The 18,486-nt window shown below is 38.4% G+C and overlaps 1 pseudogene; it reads left to right on the top strand.

The window, feature by feature from the left end:
- The first annotated feature begins 2,122 nt into the window (after nt 1–2,122).
- On the top strand, nt 2,123–14,722 carry LOC128318147 (uncharacterized; annotated as a pseudogene).
- Nucleotides 14,723–18,486: the final 3,764 nt, after the last annotated feature.

Genomic DNA, 18,486 nt, shown 5'->3' with positions numbered 1-18,486 from the left:
GCAAAATAAGCACTTTATCTCCCAGTGCGAATTCCCATAGCTGATTACTCCTGTTATATAGTTGGGATTGATGTTCTTGCACCTGTAGCAAATTCTCCCCTGTTAAATGTCTCAATGTGTGGAGTATTTCTTGATCTGAGAGCAAGTATTGAATTTCATTCTTGCTGGTCCTGTCAGAAAGCCGGAGTCTGACCTGAATGCGGACAGAAATTAAACTTTAAGAGTCTTTAATGAGCACAACGGTTTACACACGGTCAAGGGCGGCGGAGTTGATGCAAAGGACGAAGCAAAAGGCAGATAAACAATAGTAGGTTCACAGTCTTTACTCACAAACAGGAAACTCAATATCCATATGAACTGTATGAAACAGATTACAGAGTCCTGTAGTGGTGGAGACATGCTAATGACTGACTCACTAGCAGCAGCAGGGCAAATCTCCGTAAGCAGACAAATCCAAAGGAGCAGGCAGAAATCCAAGTGCAACAGTTCCAAATAATCCAAAACCTGGCAGACAGATAAACAATAATGCAGGGCAGACTTAACTGAAATACTGAAGACAGGCAGGGTCAAAACCAGGAAGACTAACACGGGAAACAGGGCAGGATACCTGCTCAGGCACATGAGGTAAACTGAGGAGACCATCTGGCAATGAGCACATGCAGGTTGAGGCCTTATATAGTGCTGGAGATACAAAATGGCCACCGCAGGAAGTGCTCCTCCCAAAATGGCCACTGACCCAGAAATGCAAGTCATGACAGGTCCCTTCTCCTAATTTTCCCTAATGACATCTAAGATGTATGGGCGTCATGAGGCTTGCGCCCATACAATAATTTGAATGGGGAAAACCATAGAGACTTGCAGGATCTCTCATACTGCAAATAACAAGGGCTTGAGCCCCTATCCCAATTCCGTGCATCAGTGTAAACGATCTTACGAATCACAGTTTTGAGCATTTGATTAAACTGTTCTACCAGCCCATCTGTCTGTGGATGGTAAACGCTGGTGCAAATCAATTGAATCCCCTGCAATTTGTAAGGCTCGCAAAGTGTCAGTGACATAAACATAGTGCCCTGGTCAGTCATGATCTCTTTCAAGAGATAACACGGAAGAGCACCTCAGTAAAACTACGTGCTGATGTGTTGCGCAGAGGAACTGTTTCTGGATATTGCGTTGCATAATCCACCAGGACTAACACAAAGCAATAGCCTCATGAGCACCTTTCTACTGGCCTGACGAGGTCCATCCCTATTCTTTGTGTCCATCTCCCAATTCAAGGGGACCCCAATTAATGGTAATGGGCACAATGGTGCTTTTGTGGTGGATGGCAGATTCCCCGGCTGACATTCGCACACCACCTGCGCACATCGCCTTGAATGCCTTGCCAGTAAAAATGAGCCATGAGATGGTTCAGTGGTTTACCTGGCCCCAAATGCCCAGCCATAGGATTATGGTGAGCAGCCTGGAATAACAATTCCTAACAGTTCTTTGGGACCAACAATTGGGTTGTTTCTTCTTTTGTTTGAGTGTCCTGCATCACTCGATATAACCTATCTTTAATAATCTCTAAATAGGAGAAGAAGAGCGCAACGTTGGGCTGAACTCACTGAACATCAATTACTTTCACTTGGTTGAAGGTGTGCCTGAGAGTTTCGTCACGTGTATGCTACAGAGGGAAATCCCAGAAGGGACGTCCTCCGAAGGGTGGAAGGGCCCATCCCCACCCTTGGTGTCTTTGTGATGTGGAACTGACATTGACAGCCCAGGCAATGCCTGCCCAGCCAGCACTGCTGTAGGACCCATCCACACATATTTCTCTCACTAATGTCTGAAAATCTGTCCAATTTTTCCCCAGAATTAGTGGGTGAGGCGAGGACTAACCGCCACCTGCACTCTATGCTTTTGCACCCGGAATTGAACAATGCCTGGCATCAGTGGATATTTGTGAACAGAACATCCCTGTGCACACACCTGACCTTCACCACATGTACATTTTCCAAAGCCCCGCACTGAATCAGGCCTCGATGGATGGTGGTCTCGTTACACCCCGTATCCACCAAGTCCTGATGTGTTCTTCCCTGTATACTCACTGCCATGTCGTAAAAGCTTGTGGCACGTCAGGAATATGGATCAGTATTCCTGCTTCCCAGAGGGAGTACTGATCCTGGAAATGCCACCACGCAGGCAATACTGCCCAGGCTTTGCCTCAGTCCTAGTGAGTGTGGAAGGTCCTACTTGTGTGGAAAGAGAGGGAGTTAGGGGAGACATCAGTGATGAAGAAGAAGGAGGGTTAGGGAAACCCCGGGACCGGGGAGCTGGCCCCATTTTCATGGTACTGGGATGGTGGCACTGGAACCATTCCACTGTCCCCTCCAGTAGTCGACTACTTCTTTGGTGTCGCGTCCCTCTGCCAGTAGCTGTCTTTGCGAATGGGTGCCCACTAAGTGTCAGTGAGCGGAAACACTGACAGTGCTGTTCGGGGGTGTGGCTGACCTGTTGCAATATCGCCTGCTTCAGGTCTGGGTACTATGAACTGCAGGTTCACAACTGGGAGCTGTTGAGCTACGAGCTGGGCTTCCCTGGACAGGAGTGGCAGTAAGCAGCCCGCGCACTGGGAGCTCAAACAGCTCCAGGAACGCTTCCGGGTCATCTTGCATCACCGGGCTGTAGGGTGATGTGGGCTGTGCTCGCTGGGACTGCTGCTGGAGTACCTGCCCACTGGACCAGGCCCAAGAACACCTGCCGATCCTCCACCTGGGCTTCGAGCAGGGCCTGGATGCACCGCTCTTGGCACAACTGGATGAGGGCTTGATGCTGGGTCCGGTGGAGGCTGGCAAGGTACTTGACGATCTCGGCCAGTGGTGGGGGACTCCATGACGGCGTCTCTTCCTCAAATTTGGGGGGCAGTTGTGGCCTAATGGATAGAGAGTCGGACTTGCAACCCGAAGGTGAACCTGAAGGTTGTGGGTTCGAGTCTCGGGGCCGGCAGGGATTGTAGGTGGGGGGAGTGAATGACCAGCGCTCTCTTCCACCCTCAATACCACGACTGAGGTGAGACCCTTGAGCAAGGCACCGAACCCCCAACTGCTCCCCAGGCGCCGCAGCAAAAAAAAAAAAAAAGGCTGCCCACTACTGTGTGTGTGTGATCACTACTGTGTGTGTGCACTTGGATGGGTTAAATGCAGAGCACAAATTCCTAGTATGGGTCACCATACTTGGCCACACTTCACTTCACTTCACTTCAAATCCCAGATTTAGTTTTTTTTTTTTTATTTTATTTTGGGGTGGGAGGGACAGAAATTACCTGCTGGTTTGACCCGCCTTCCATCTGTCCACAGCTGATGCTCAACCACACCCCCGCCGCCACATTATGATATCATATAAATCAGCATATCTGTTTCTGTTTAGATCTGAGGGTGAATTTACATGTAATCAGTGTGACAAAGCATCTCAAAATTTACAATTAAATTAATTTTTTTCAAAAGTTAATTTTTAAAAAATCTTGTCAGATGATTTCTATTTAAAATAGAAGGAATAGGAATAGGAAAAGATCTCTCTGTAGTGTAGGGGAGTTAAACTTTAAATTCACCAATAATATTGAAGAAGTGTATTGCATAAATAGATGTACTGACTTATCCATCATAGTATGAGGCATTAGATAATCTGTATAATTTAGGTTTTAAAAGGAAGAAGTAGCATTTAATAGAGCAATAGGACACCCTAATAAACTGCTTGCAGTAACTGATAAAGAATCTCTGATCTACATTTTGCAGTTACTGAAGATGACTGAATGAATGATGTTCATTTTCTAACACATCTTTTCCTGGAGCTTTGTCACTTGTCACTTCACTGTCATTCTTCAGCATTAAAACAAACACCTTTTAAGTTGTATTTAAGTGATAACAAATGCAGTTTGGTTGCTTTTCTGCCATGAACACCTGGAATAAACTTGCAATGAAACAAATGACTTTTTAATTTCTTTAACAGCTTGCACTGAAGACTTGAAACTGCAGTCATAGAGGACTGAGCAAAGTTCGTCTAAAAAACAGGATGCAAAGCTGATTTCTTTAAGGTTATATGGGAGATTTTAAAATAATACTGATTTATTACTTTATTGTCAAACTTAATAGCACAGTTTTGTTGGTATGGCTGGATTCTTTTAGCTTAAGCCTGTAAATGCTGCTAATACAAAGTACTGTGTAAAAATTAACAAATTAAAAGGATTAATTAACAAAATAAAAGGATTAATCCTTAGGATTAAAATCACTCCAATAGACACATTTACATATTTTGGAGTTTTAATGTCTAGGTTTTAAAACCTCAAAATATTTCATGTAACATTACTGATAATCATTTTGGTTTTCATTGTTAAGAGCAGACTGAAGAGTTTTTTATTTTTATTATATTTTGTTTTCAGCTGTTTGTATTTTAATTGTGGATGTCTGCAGAGATTTGTGAATGAAATGTTTTGATCAATTAAATAAATTCATCATTATCAATTCACTGAATTATTTAACCTGTTTGAAATAATATTAAGTAATATGCAATAATGTGAAGTATAATCATATGAAGTACAAGTAATACACTGGGAAACCTCTGAACAAATACTCTTGTGCCTTTTTAAATATAAACATTTTTACCATTGTATTTTTTTATATAAAATATGCATTGATATTGAAAATTTTCAAAATAAAAAATAATAATTAATTAAGACAATGTGTACCTTTATTTCTATTGCTTTTAGCAATTTATGCTTTTAGAATTTGTTCCTGCAGTACTATTTAGTGTAAGCAGAGGATCTCAGTGCAGTAAAGTTCAAGAGTAAATGGGAGTCAAACAGAAGTGTTATTATTCTTACTGCATGTCTACACATTAAGACAGTCAGGATTAGGGATTTGTAACTCAATGCTGTATCTACATCAAGGTTGTATATGAGCACTAACACAGTCTACACAATGAGGAGAACGTTTGGTACATGCCTGCAATGCTGAACTTCACACCTTTCTTTCAAGGGAAAATTGTAGCATATTTTATGTTTAAATAAATTAGCATTTATTCACTTTTGTTACCTAATCATTTGTGTATGGAATTTTTAAGTCAAGTTTACGTGAAAGGAATAGGCTGATAAAATTTCCGTAATGTGGCTTCATATTTATCTGAGCTACAACCTGGTGACTGGATGCCATTAGATTATGGTTGTAGCATAACTGAGAGAAAAACTGAGAAACCTCACTCTGTGAGCCTGTATTTTCATCTAACCTAACTGTAATGATACAGTCTATGTGAAAATCTTACCTTTACTTAAGTCCATAGTGTGTCTAAATTTGTTTACCATCACCCTGAGCACTGGAGCCTCAGAAGGTTGCATCCTGAGCCCCCTGGAAACACAGAGTGGGATTTAGGAAACACTGAGTGGGATTTAGAGTCCATTAACAGGAAAGGGTTGATTGTAGCAAGCCCTAAGAATGGAAACTGGAGTATGTGGCTGAGGAATAAGACTGAATATAAGGCTTGTGACTCTCATTGCTAAACTGTAAGGTAAGGACAGAGTAATGGAAGCTTCTGGCCTCCAGTTTATCATTGTATAATCTGGGTACATCATCACACAGTGGCATCTCCTCAGTCAGCTTTGTGGAGGTGTTCAGGGTCTCAGACTTGCTGATGTGGTTGTGATGTGATGTGATGTCTCATTTTATGAACTCTATGTACAAACTGTATCACTGAGAGCATACGCAAAAAAAAAAAAGCTGCATTTGGGGTAAGAGGGAAATTCTGTACAGTTTGTTTTTGCTGTATTACTCCTTTAACCTTCTAGTTACATTTATTATATATTAAACACATCTCCCACTGGGACATACTTAGCCCAAATTTGTCAGTTCTAAATGCACTATACAGCACTTTAAATGTCATTTTTGCTATTAGAAATTCAAATCCTTCTGTACCAATGTGACCTTTTATAGGGAAAAAAATCAAGGACATGGTGTGATGCTGGTGTGATGAGGCAGGGTTACTCTTACCACCTCAAAGTTGATTATTTTCCTATAACAGCATATTACCAAGTGTTTTATTCCTCTTATATGACTGCAATTTGCCAACTACGATGTTTATGTATATTTCATTACAGTAATAACTGCATATACATTATTAATGAACATGTTATTTACCTGTTAGCCTAATCATCCTAAACACTGGTGACTGCGGAGTTTCTGTGCATGTTCTCCTAGTGTCTGTGTGGGTTTTCTCCTGGTTTCTCTGGATGTACATACAGTGGGGTCCAAAAGTCTGAGCGATTTTTTTTTATTTAAAACTGAATAAAAATCAACCATTTTAGAATTTATAAGATTTTGAACCAAAGACAGGAAAATGTTCAATGCCTTGGATATTCAATATTCAAGATTCTGCACTATTTCTAGATCACTATTTAAAGTTAAACAAATTTGTGATACTGACCATGTTAACTCCTTTGTACAAACTGTCAGATTTTCCCTGAGTTATCCCTTATCCCTTCTATTGATGCATATGTTCAGATGACACCGCAATGGATTCGATCTAACATGGATCATCAGCTTGAGTGAATGCTGAAGTCCATGCCAGCTTGACAATCTTTTCTAAAATTCGGTGTAAACAGATGAAATAATAATCGCAGTAGAAAACCACCACTAAAAGGTAAACAGCATTTTATAAAGGTAAATATCATTTTAGCAGAAAAACACAGGATTTTAAGGAAATAAACATCAACATCAATCTCTCAAATTATATGAGCATAGTAAACTAAGTAAAAATATTTGAGTAATCAGAAGTAGGCTGAATTAATGTGTTACATTTCTAAATCTATCTTATTCCCTGCTTATTAAGATGCTTCATATAAAAAAATAATGTATATAAATCTGTCAATGCATCATGTAACCATGCTTGTGGGATGTTTCATGTATCCATTCATGCATGCATTATATCACTTCACTTTTCCACTTATTGTGTTTAATACCGTCTGATTAATGTAATTTGGGGCATTTTGAAAATGATTATAGTATAAATATCTGTATATGATTTGAACTAACTTTATTATTACAGTATTGCATCTTATGTATATATTCATCATAAATATGTGAAATATATTAGTCATGACAATTTAAAGCCTTAAAATACAATTTCCAATTTACAGGATGTCCCAATATATCTTAGATCACCCCATATAAAAATATAAATTAATCAAAGGAGGCAGCTAACAACAACCATGACATTGTTGAAAGAGAAACTAATAGAGATCATGTATTTAGCATCTTCATATTACTGCACAGCATCAAATGAGTCCCAGAATAGTTTGCATGTAATTTTTTATAAACATTTTACAGGTTGACAAGAAAACCTGATGAACAGGGATGTTTCAGTTCTGAACTACAGCATGTAGATATCACTCTAAATGTTTCAGAGGAGGTACACAGGTGAGGATGTGAACATTGCCCCTTACAAAGCGGCTGTGTCCACAGTCAAGCATCAAGCGTCATATCCTGTCAATGAACTCCAATTCCCAGAATCCACCACAGTCACAACATGGCCGATCCAGACTCCATTTCCCATCACTCACAGCCACTATCATGTTCACATTCATTCAGTAGACTACTGTTTACACACACCTGGAGTCAAACAAGCATGCACACTTAAGTTGCCCAGACTCACACACACTCAATGCGATTCTGAGTTTACCTCATGATGATTAGAAGGCATTGTATTTTGCGCATACACATCTACATATTTTTCCATGTTATTTGTACTAGTAAGAAATAAAAACCTCAACTACTGCAGCTGTAACACACACCACTCCTATTTAGTCAGTAAGTCTGATTCCAGTCCAATTCCACTGAAAGATGCCCTGAGTACCTTTATATTCATTCACTCACTCTGTGTAATGCTTTATCCTGATCAGGGTCACAGTGGTTCCAGAGCCTATACCGAGAACACTGGGCATGAGGTGGGAATACACCCTGGATGGGGCACCATCACAGACTCATTCACACCTAGGGGCAATTTAGCAAAATCAATCCACCTCCTGAAATGTTTTCGGGAGGTGAGAGAAAAACAGAGAACGCAGAGGAAAAAATGTATTTTCAATTTGATTATCAGCATCATATACATCAAAAGGGACTCATGGTGTTTAAACACACATTCTTTTTTCCAGAATTCAGTTGTAGCGAAAGAAATTTACAGGCTGGCTCACATATAAAAAATATGTATTTTTAACTGCCAAACTGCACCAATAGCACCACTGTTTCCCCTTCTCCTCTCATCCAAAACACAAAATGTGCTTACGATCTCCCTTGTGGACTTCTAAAACAATATTTCTCTGCTGTCACTTTTTCTATCGAGGTATGAAGAGAAACAGCAAGTGTTTTTCCTGGAAAGAGGAAGGAACAGGAGCAATAAGGTCTGCATCCTCTAAAAGAGAAGTTAAAGACCTTAAATATACACATCTTCTGTCTGTCTGTCTGTCTGTCTGTCTCTCTTGTGACAGGAAGCACCAAGACTTTAACACACTCCTCTGCTCTGTCAGTCAGTCAGTCATTAGAGAGACAGGATGGAGCTCAGTCCACTCCCTGTGATGCTCTGTGAGTAAATGTTCTCTTTGTGTCTTCATTAGAGTGAGTGGTGGGGTATAAAGTTGTTCATCTGCAGTCTGAATGTCCTGAGTGATGAGCTTATTGTGTTATTAGGACATTGTGTTTATTTCCGCATAACTGCTCAGGTGGATCAGTGTATCCATATCTGTTATGAGAAGAGTTTAGTTTGATGTGTAACTGCTCTCAGTAACTATGATAGTTCAACAGAAAAGTGTATGAATAGAGCAACTTTAAAACACAGGGTTTAAAATATAGCTACAAGCAATTAAGGGGGGCAAGCACTCTCTGTCCCCACTCGCTAGCAATGAAGCAAGACAGTTCAAAAGTTCTGAGGAGTTTTATTAACTTGTGAATTATAGGGCCCCCTAGAGGGGATTTAGAAAAATTTCTTGGAGTCCCTTAGGACAAGGTTATTTACTCATCTACAACATTTGGTCAAAATATGTTACACTTTTTCTGAGATATGCCCTCACTTCCTGTTTGACGATGTCACTGTCAAATTCATTTGAGAGTTATGGAAAAACTATCCATCATATCAAAAATCTGAGAAACAGGTTTTGTTCTGGTTGGTCTCGCAATGCTTTCTTCCAAATTTCATGTTTAATCGACCTAAAAAAAACTGTTTTTTGTTAAAATTTGAGTTTTAAAATTTGAGAAATTTCCTATTTGAGAAATTTCCTATCACTAATTCCTTAGAGCAATTCAATTCAATTCAATTTTATTTGTATAGTGCTTTTAACTCTTTTGCATGTATCTCAAGATATTCTGACATTTTAAAATCATGAGTTATGAGATTATTGTGTGATTAGGACATGTGTTGAATGTTACAGTGAGAGTTCATTGGTTTTATGTCTTTCTGTTCAGATTAATGTGTCCATCAAGACCATAACTGACCAAATGTGTGCTGCTATGTGTGTTACAGTAAGTAAGCAAATATTTGCTTACTTACTGTAACACACTTAGAAGAGGAATGAGGTCATTTTTGTACACTAGATTTGTAATTACTTTGTTACTGACACATATACCATATTTCTTTCAGATGGCTAGATTTGTCTATTAAAATTTAAATTTAAAATTTAATCTACCTGATATTCCCTGTTTCTGTTCTTCTTTTACTACTGATCTCACTTACCCAAGTGACCCATGCTCAAGGTGATTTATGTATAGTTATATTCTTATACATTTATTTGTTTATTTATGTATACATGTCTGATATGAATTGGAGCTGAGAAGGTTGTGATTGTACATTACCATGCAGAGTTCGTTGATTTGTTTTATCAATACAAGTTAATAGCTGGAGGGAAAGGATATTAGTTTAACTGCTTTCTTTTTTTCTCATATCAGTTTAACACATTTTTAGTTTCACTTTGTAATAAACAAACACTATTATAAAATAAGAAAAGAATGACCTACAAATAAAGAATGACTAACAAATAATACTTAATAACACTTAACTTAATTAATTACACAATTAAAACAGTATTTAATTACAGTATTATTAATTTAAAATACAGTAGTATTTCAAATTCTGTGTTTACTTCTTTTTAATTATTTTTAGTATTGTTTGACTCTGTTCACCTCTGTACACTTGGGAATTACTTTATGTATAGTTTATTAACAACAGACAAGCTGTGGTGTCCATAAAGCCTGATTCACATGTGTTCACTTATGAGAGAGTTACTCTCAGATGTGACATACAGGGAGGAGGAGACACTGAGTGGACATACAGCTGGTATAAGAATAATCACAGACTCAACCCAGAAAGCACAACGCAGGAGTTAAGGATCTGGTTTGTAAGAGATTTTGATAATGGTGACTACACCTGCAGGGGACAGAGCAATGACTCTCAGAGCTCTGAGATCAGTGATGCTGTTACAATGACTGTATCAGGTGAGTCTGTGGTAACAACATCTGGAATTTTTGGATTTAGTTTTACACTTATAGTATAGTTGTGGTGAGTCAGTGCAATCAATAGTATATGGCTAAAAATAAGGGAGAGGGCAGTAAATCTCACCTTGTATTGCATCTGCCATTATCTGTTTCATTAGCTAATTTGAGACCTTTATAAAGATGTGATACTTTGGTGGGTAGGACAGAAAAGAGGAGATGGAAGCAGATGGAGGAGGAGTGGTGCTATTTTACTTCTTTCCTCCATGCTTTTGCACAGCACTCTCCTCAAAATGCAACAACAAAAAGAAACACATTCAACTTAAACACATATGCTGTCAGATAAGCTCCCTGTAGCTCAGCACTAGCTTCCTCGTTCTGGCCTTTCAGTGCTCCCTGAAAAAAACACAAAGAATAAATAGTCACATTAATAACACACAGGTGGCAGTGCTCATTCATTACCACTCATCACTCACTGAATCTGCCCTCCATTCATAAAAAACTGGTGCTCGACTATGCCTCCGCCACCACAGAGGAATTATTAAGGTTTTTAAAGGTCATTTTAAAAGACTGAGCCTTAAAGTTGTGACCATCAGTAAAGTCAAAGCAGATGCGCCTTTTCAATATTGTATTTTTTTATACTTTCGAGCAATATTTTGGTAAAACCTAACATATTAACAGCAGCATGTACACAACATATTTATAACATTACTTTTTTTAGTTCAGATTATGACTATGTCCAAATGCTGAGTGGCTGTAGATTTTTCTGCAAAAGTGCTCTGAAATGGCTTTACTATAGAAAGTACTACTGAATTTTTAAGAAAATGCAGATCTGTGTAGATGGTGGTGCATGATTTGAATCAACGTTCATAAACTATCTAATATCAGCAAACAGAGTCTTTGATTGCATATATAATGTAGTGCATACCAACCATGGGGAGACACAGACTACTACACAGAGCTCAGTGATTCAGTCAGGATTACACTGAGACTTTGAATCTTTGAAAGCAGGAGGCCTGTGAATATAAATATTACACACCACTTAGTGTACCATGTTATTCTAGAATGAATCATGAAATATGTAATTGTGAAAAAGTATGTCATCTGTGGAGGGCAAGATTAAAGGCTAAAGTGAAAGTAAGACAATTGCATGTGTGTTTATCAGGGAGAAATTCACTCTCATATTTGAGATACAGACTAATGGATACAGGTGATCCCACTGATTTAGCAAAAATAAACCACCCAGTGATGATGACAAGAAAAATGAAAACATTCTTGAAGTCTGTCAGCCTGATAAAGGTGTTTATACCCGGTATGCAAACATAGTTAGAAGTGTAGATATACTCAATATAAAACATTAAACTATGGTAATTTTTTTTTAAATGTACAGTGTATGGTTGGAACAAGACACCTCAAATGTACACTGTAAGAAATCAATTTCACTTGAATGCATTGTAAGAAACATTGTAAATACTATGTAGATTACATAACTTAAAAAGTATTGGAACAGCAAGACCAATACTGTTGTGTTTATTGTACACTGAGGACATTTGGGTTTGCAATCAAAAGATGAATATGACATGATAGATTAGAATTTCAGCTTCCATTTCCTGATATATATACACCTAGATGTGTTAAACAATTTAGAACATGACACCTTTGGTGGCAGACCACCCAATTTTTAGGGGAGCAAAAGTATTGGAATAGTCTTAAAATAAAATAAAAAAATTAAAGTAAATAACAATATTTAGTTGCATGTCTCTTGCTTGCAATAACTGCATCAAGCTGGCGACCCACTGACATCATCAAACTGTTGCATTCTTCTTTTGTGTTGCTTTTCCAGGCTTGTAGCACAGCTTCTTGCATTTTTTTTTTTCAGGAGGTGAAATGCATGCTCAGTTGGGTTAAGGTCTGTAATGTAAATGTTAATTATAACATGGTAAAAACTGTAACATGATTACATCTGAGTAATTAAGCACCAGGTGATGACAGTTAAGCACCTGGGGCAGTCGTGGCCTAACGGATAGAGGGTCGGACTTGCAACCCGAAGGTGAACCTGAAGGTTGTGGGTTCGAGTCTCGGGTCCGGCAGGGATTTTGGGTGGGGGGAGTGAATGACCAGCGCTCTCTTCCACCCTCAATACCACGACTGAGGTGAGACCCTTGAGCAAGGAACCGATACTCAACCCATACTCAACACACTATTGGTTGGAATGTTGAGTATGGGTAATCAAATTAACACAGCATTTATTTTTAATATGGAAAATCACAGCTATGGTAATTCTTTTTTGATTACACAGTGGTGCAATGAGTAGTATGAGTACCTCCCAGCTCCAGGGTCAAGGGTTCAATTCTGAGCTTGGGTTACTGTCTTTGTGGGTTTTCCCCAGGTTCTCCGATTTCCTTTAACCTCCCAAAAAACATGCCAGTAGATGCACTGGCTAAGATAAATTGCCCTTAGTTGTGAGTGAGTGAATGAATGAATGAATGAATGAATGAATGTTTGTGTTTGATGCCCTGGGATGGATGATGACTGGTGTCCCATCCAGTTGTCATGTCCAGTGTTCCTAGGGAAGGTCCTGGGAAATAGCATTTGAAAGAGCATTCATAGAAATAGCAATGTTTAATTAAATGAGGTGTAAATGTGTTCAATGAAAGTTATACCATAAAAACACAATCATAATAATACATGTGAATTAAAATTATGCATGTTTAAGGTTAATCTCCTCCAGTCTCTCTGATCATCAATCCCAGCAGAACTCAACACTTTAGTAATGACTCTCTCTCACTGAGCTGTGAGGACCAGAGTAACTCTACTGGATGGACAGTGAGACGATACACACACGGTGGGACAGTGTCATATTGTTCATTAGGCTGGGGATTAGTTACAGGATCTACATGTAAAATCAGCTCCCTCTACACATCCTACACTGGTGTTTACTGGTATGAGTCTGAATCTGGAGAAAACAGTAATCCTGTCAACATCACAGTGCATAGTGAGTCTTCATGTAGTGTGTTTACTGTTAAAGGAAAAGGGAAATGTTTAATCACAGAATATTCAAAACTGAGTTTCCAACTGGGAAAAACTGTTACAGGTAAAACACTGAATGAGGCTGTAAAGCATCTCTACACAATTCTAGTTTTACACTCCTTAACTAAAGAGTTTTCTTCCAATTCAACACCACAAAACATACTAATGAGTTCACAGTGAAATCAAACAGTGGTGTTAGCCTCTGCAGCTTTCAACCAGTACACACAGTCAGTGTTCCAGTTCATCCCAAAAGTGTTCATTGGGGTTGAGGTCAGGGCTCTGTGGGCTTCTTCCACTCAACTTTGGCAAACCATGTCTTCAGGGCGCTCACTTTGTGCACAGGGGCATTGTCATGCTGGAACAGGTTTGGGCCTCTTAGTTCCAGTGAAGGGAAATTGTAATGATACAGCACACAAATTGTGTGCTTCCACTTTTTGGTAACAGTTTGGGGAAGAACCACATATGGGTGTGATGGTCAGGTGTCCACAAACTTTTGTCCATATAGTGTATATTGTTAGCAGTGTGACTTTGGGGAAATGGCTGCACTCCTAAAAGGATGGTGGGTAGCTTGTCAGCCTCATCATTATAATGGTAAGGTAAGCATCCATATTAATGGAGGACCACATCTGCTGTAAGGCTTACACTGTCTGCCCTCTCTGTTTCAGTCTTGGCCTTTTCCTTTCCTTCTGCATATTTTATTCACCATTGTTTTAACAATCTGCTGGGTTGGGAGAGTGTATGTGGGGTCCAGTTTTCCCACAAACTCTCTAAAGCCAGGGTCATCAACAGTAGAGAATGGCTGGGAGTCCTTCACAATAAAAATGACTAGGGAGTTAAAATAATTTGATTTCTCTGTTCTAGATGGTGATGTGATCCTGGAGAGTCCTGTCCATCCTGTGACTGAGGGACATCCTCTGACTCTACGCTGTTTATATCGCAACACAAATTCCTCAAACCTCCGAGCTGATTTCTATAAAGATGGATCAGTTCTCCAGACACAGACTACAGGAGAGATGATCATCCAAACTGTCTCAAAATCAGATGAAGGTTTCTACCACTGTAAACACCCAGAGAGAGGAGAGTCACTGAAAAGCTGGCTCTCAGTCAGAGGTGAGAAATCATTTAAATATTCATTTAAATACAACTGTGACTTAATGTGTTGAACTCAGTATCTTTATATAATATAACCTATAGTGCTTAGTTTATGTAAGTCTACGTAAATTATGTTACTTGTGCATGTGCTGTTGTGTGTGTACTAGTGAAAACTGATTTATTTGTACTACAGATTGAGCTAAAACATACAGTACAAACAGTTCAGCATGAATAAAGAGTTACTCTAATTACTATTTCATTCTGTGTCAGGTCCATCACTTGTAGAAGCTCCATTCTCAGTGCTCATGCTGATCAGTAGTGTAGTGACGGCCTCTCCGTATCTGCTGGTGACCATCATTCTGCTGGTCAAATGTTGCAGAGCTTGAGGTAAGAACTTCTTCAGTACATCTCTATGTTTCACATAATGAGCACACTAACTTTGATTTTTTTTTTAATAAAAATTATTTGATTCAGTATTACAATTTTAAAAGCAAAAATCCACAGTTGAGTGTTAAAGCACTTGTTCTAAAATGCACTTACAGTAAGATTTAAATGTAAGTATGATATTAAAAAAAACAGCATATCTGTTTCTGCTGAGGTCTGAGAGTGAATTTACATGTGAAAGGAGCTTCATTCAGTGTATCAAAGCATCTCAAAAATGACATTTAATTTTACTGGTTAAAAAAATACTGGCATTGTGTCAAATTATTTCTGTTTAATATATATTGTTTATTAACTAATTTAACAAGGTGGTTGATAAATATAGTGGACTCAAACAGGAATAAATCTCTATGTAGTGGAGTAAAATTTTAGTTACCTGTAATTGTTTTATATATACTGAGATATATATATATATATATATATATATATATATATATATATATATATATATATATATATATATATATATATATATATATATACAGTCAGGTCCATAAATATTGGGACAGTGACACAGTTTTGGTAATTTTGCCTCTGTACACCACCACAGTGGATTTGAAATGAAGCAGTCAAGATGTGACTGAAGCGTAGACTTTCAGCTTTAATTCAAGGGGTTTAACAAAAATATTGCATTAACTGTTTAGGAATTACAGCCATTTTTTTCCTCCATTTTCACAGGCTCAAAAGTAATGGGACAATTGACTGATAAGCAGTTTCATGGCCAGCTGTGGCCTGTTTCCTCCTTATATCATGATAAATTAAGGAGATAAAAGGTCTGGAGCTGATTCCAAGTGTTGAATTTGCATTTGGTAGCTGTTCATGGGAACTCTCAATATGCCGTCCAAAGAGGTGTTGATGCAAGTGAAGGAGGCCATCATTAGGCTGAAAAACCAAAACAGACCTATCAGAGAGATAGCAGAAACTTTAGGAGGGCCAAATCAACAATTTGGTACATTCTTAAAAAGAAGGAATGCACTGGCGAGCTCAGCAACACCAAAAGGCCTGGGAGACCACAGAAAACAACTAAAGTGGATGATTGCAGAATTCTTTTCTTATTGAAGAACAACCCCTTCACAACATCTAGCCAAGTCAGGAACATTCTGGAGGAGGTAGGCCTATCATTGTCAAAGTCTACAATCAAGAGCCACCTTCATGAATGTAAATACAGACGGTTTACCTCAAGATGCAAACCTCTGGTAACACTCAAGAACACAAAGGCCAGATTAGACTTTGCTAAAAAACCTCTAAAAAAAGCCTGACCAGTTCTGATGCAAGATTAATTTGTACCAGAATGATGGGAAGAGAAAAGTATGGAGAAGGAAAGGAAGGGCTCATGATCCAAAGCATACCACATCATCAACATGTGGAGGCAGTGTTATGGCATGGGCATGTTTGGCTGCCAATGGAACTGGGTCACTGGGGTTTATTGATAATGTGACTGCTGACAGAAGTAGCAGGATGAATTCTGAAGTGTACAGAGCTATACTTTCTGCTCAGATTCAGTCAAATGCTGCAAAACTGATAGGACAGCGCTTCACAGTACAGATGGATAACAACCCAAAACATACTGTGAAAGCAGCCCAAGAGCTTGGAAATTAAATGTTCTTAAATGGCCGAGTCAGTCACCTGACCTCAACCCAACTTAGCTGCTTTTCACTTACTGAAGACAAATCTGAAGGCAGAATGACCCACACACAAGCAGCAACTGAAGATGGCTGTAGTAAAGACCTGTCAAATCATCTCAAGGGAGGAAACTCAGCATTTGGTGATGTCCACGGGGTCCAGACTTCAGGTAGTCATTGACTGCAAAGGATTTACCTCCAAGTAATAAAAATAATCCTAATATTTATGATTATATTAGTTTGTCCCATTACTTTTGAGCCTGTGAAAATGGAGGAACTCTGTAAAAAATGGCTGTAATTCCTAAACAGTTAATGCAATATTTTTGTTAAACCCCTTGAATTAAAGCTGAAAGTCTACGCTTCAGTCACATCTTGACTGCTTCATTTCAAATCCACTGTGGTGGTGTACAGAGGCAAAATTACCAAAACTGTGTCACTGTCCCAATATTTATGGACCTGACTGTGTATATATATATATATATATATATATATATATATATGAATAAAAATCACAGACTTACATTTTGCAGTTACTGAAGATGACTGAATGAATGAGGTTTATTTTCTAACAAATCTTTTCCTGAAGCTCTGTCACTTGTCACTTCACTGTCATTCATAAGCCATAAAACAAACACCCTTTAAGCTGTGCAGGTTGGTTGCTTTTCTTCCATGAACACCTGGAATGAGACAAATCTTTTTTAATTTATTTAACAGTTCACACTGATGAAGACAGAATGAAGAATGCAGTCATAGAGGTGTGAGCAAAGTTCATCTATAAAAAGAGTTTGCAGTGCTGTTTTCTTTAAGGCTTTTTAGGGATTGTACTGATTTGTTGCTTTAATATCATGCTGTTAAAAGCACAGTGTCTTACAGACAGCTTTGTTATTGTTTGGCTTTGTTTAGCTAAAGCCTGCAAATGTTGCTAATGCAAAATAGTGAGTAAACTGAATAAATAAAATAGTCTTAAAAATGTTTAAAAGAAGAAAGAAAGAAAGAAAGAAAGAGAAAGAAAAAAGATGTTGGTCAAGCTAATATATGGATACAGTATGTGAGGATTTAGCTGTGCTTCTGCATTGACCATTACTGATAAACATTTTGTGTGCATTGTTTAGAGCAGCCTGGAAGTGAGATTTTGTATATTTTGTTTTGCTTTTCTTTTCAGCTATGTGAACTTGAGTTGTAGTTAGAGAAAGAATGATACCACAAGCACACTTCAAGGAAAATATTTCCCAAAAAAATTGATTGTTGATCATCAGTTCAGCAAAAAACTAAATCTTCCCTCCTCCACAGTTATATTGTAAAAAGAAAAATTTCAAAGATGAAGGACTTGTGCATGAAAAAAGACAACATAAAGGGAGCTAGCAGACTGCACAGGCTAATTGTGAGTAAATCAAGAAAAACAGGCGAGAAACAGCAGCAAGTATTGCTTCAGACATCAGTGAGAATTACCGGATACAACAAGAGCACAAACTATTCAAACAGGGTCAATGTGAACAGAGGGAGACTAATGTGGCAGAAACTATTTATCAGCCTTAAGAATAAAAGAGCAAAAGCACATGCAGAGAAAGCTTCTAGAGAACTTCCTTATTTTCAGATGAATCCAAATTTAACTTGCTTGGATCTGATAATAGAGTGTTTGTGTGGAGAAAGCCAGGAGAAGAATTCCAACCAAACTGCATTAAGGGTACTATAAAGCATGGAGGTGGCTGTGGTTGTTTTTCCTACAGTGGTGTTAGGGAGCTTGTGTTCATTGGTGGCATCATGAACTCAGAAGTGTACAGAGGCATTTTGGATACAAACTT

The sequence above is a fragment of the Pangasianodon hypophthalmus genome, chromosome 4 (genome assembly GCF_027358585.1).
Source record: "Pangasianodon hypophthalmus isolate fPanHyp1 chromosome 4, fPanHyp1.pri, whole genome shotgun sequence".
NCBI classification, from domain to species: domain Eukaryota; kingdom Metazoa; phylum Chordata; class Actinopteri; order Siluriformes; family Pangasiidae; genus Pangasianodon; species Pangasianodon hypophthalmus.
This window is presented reverse-complemented; position numbering and strand designations above follow the sequence as displayed.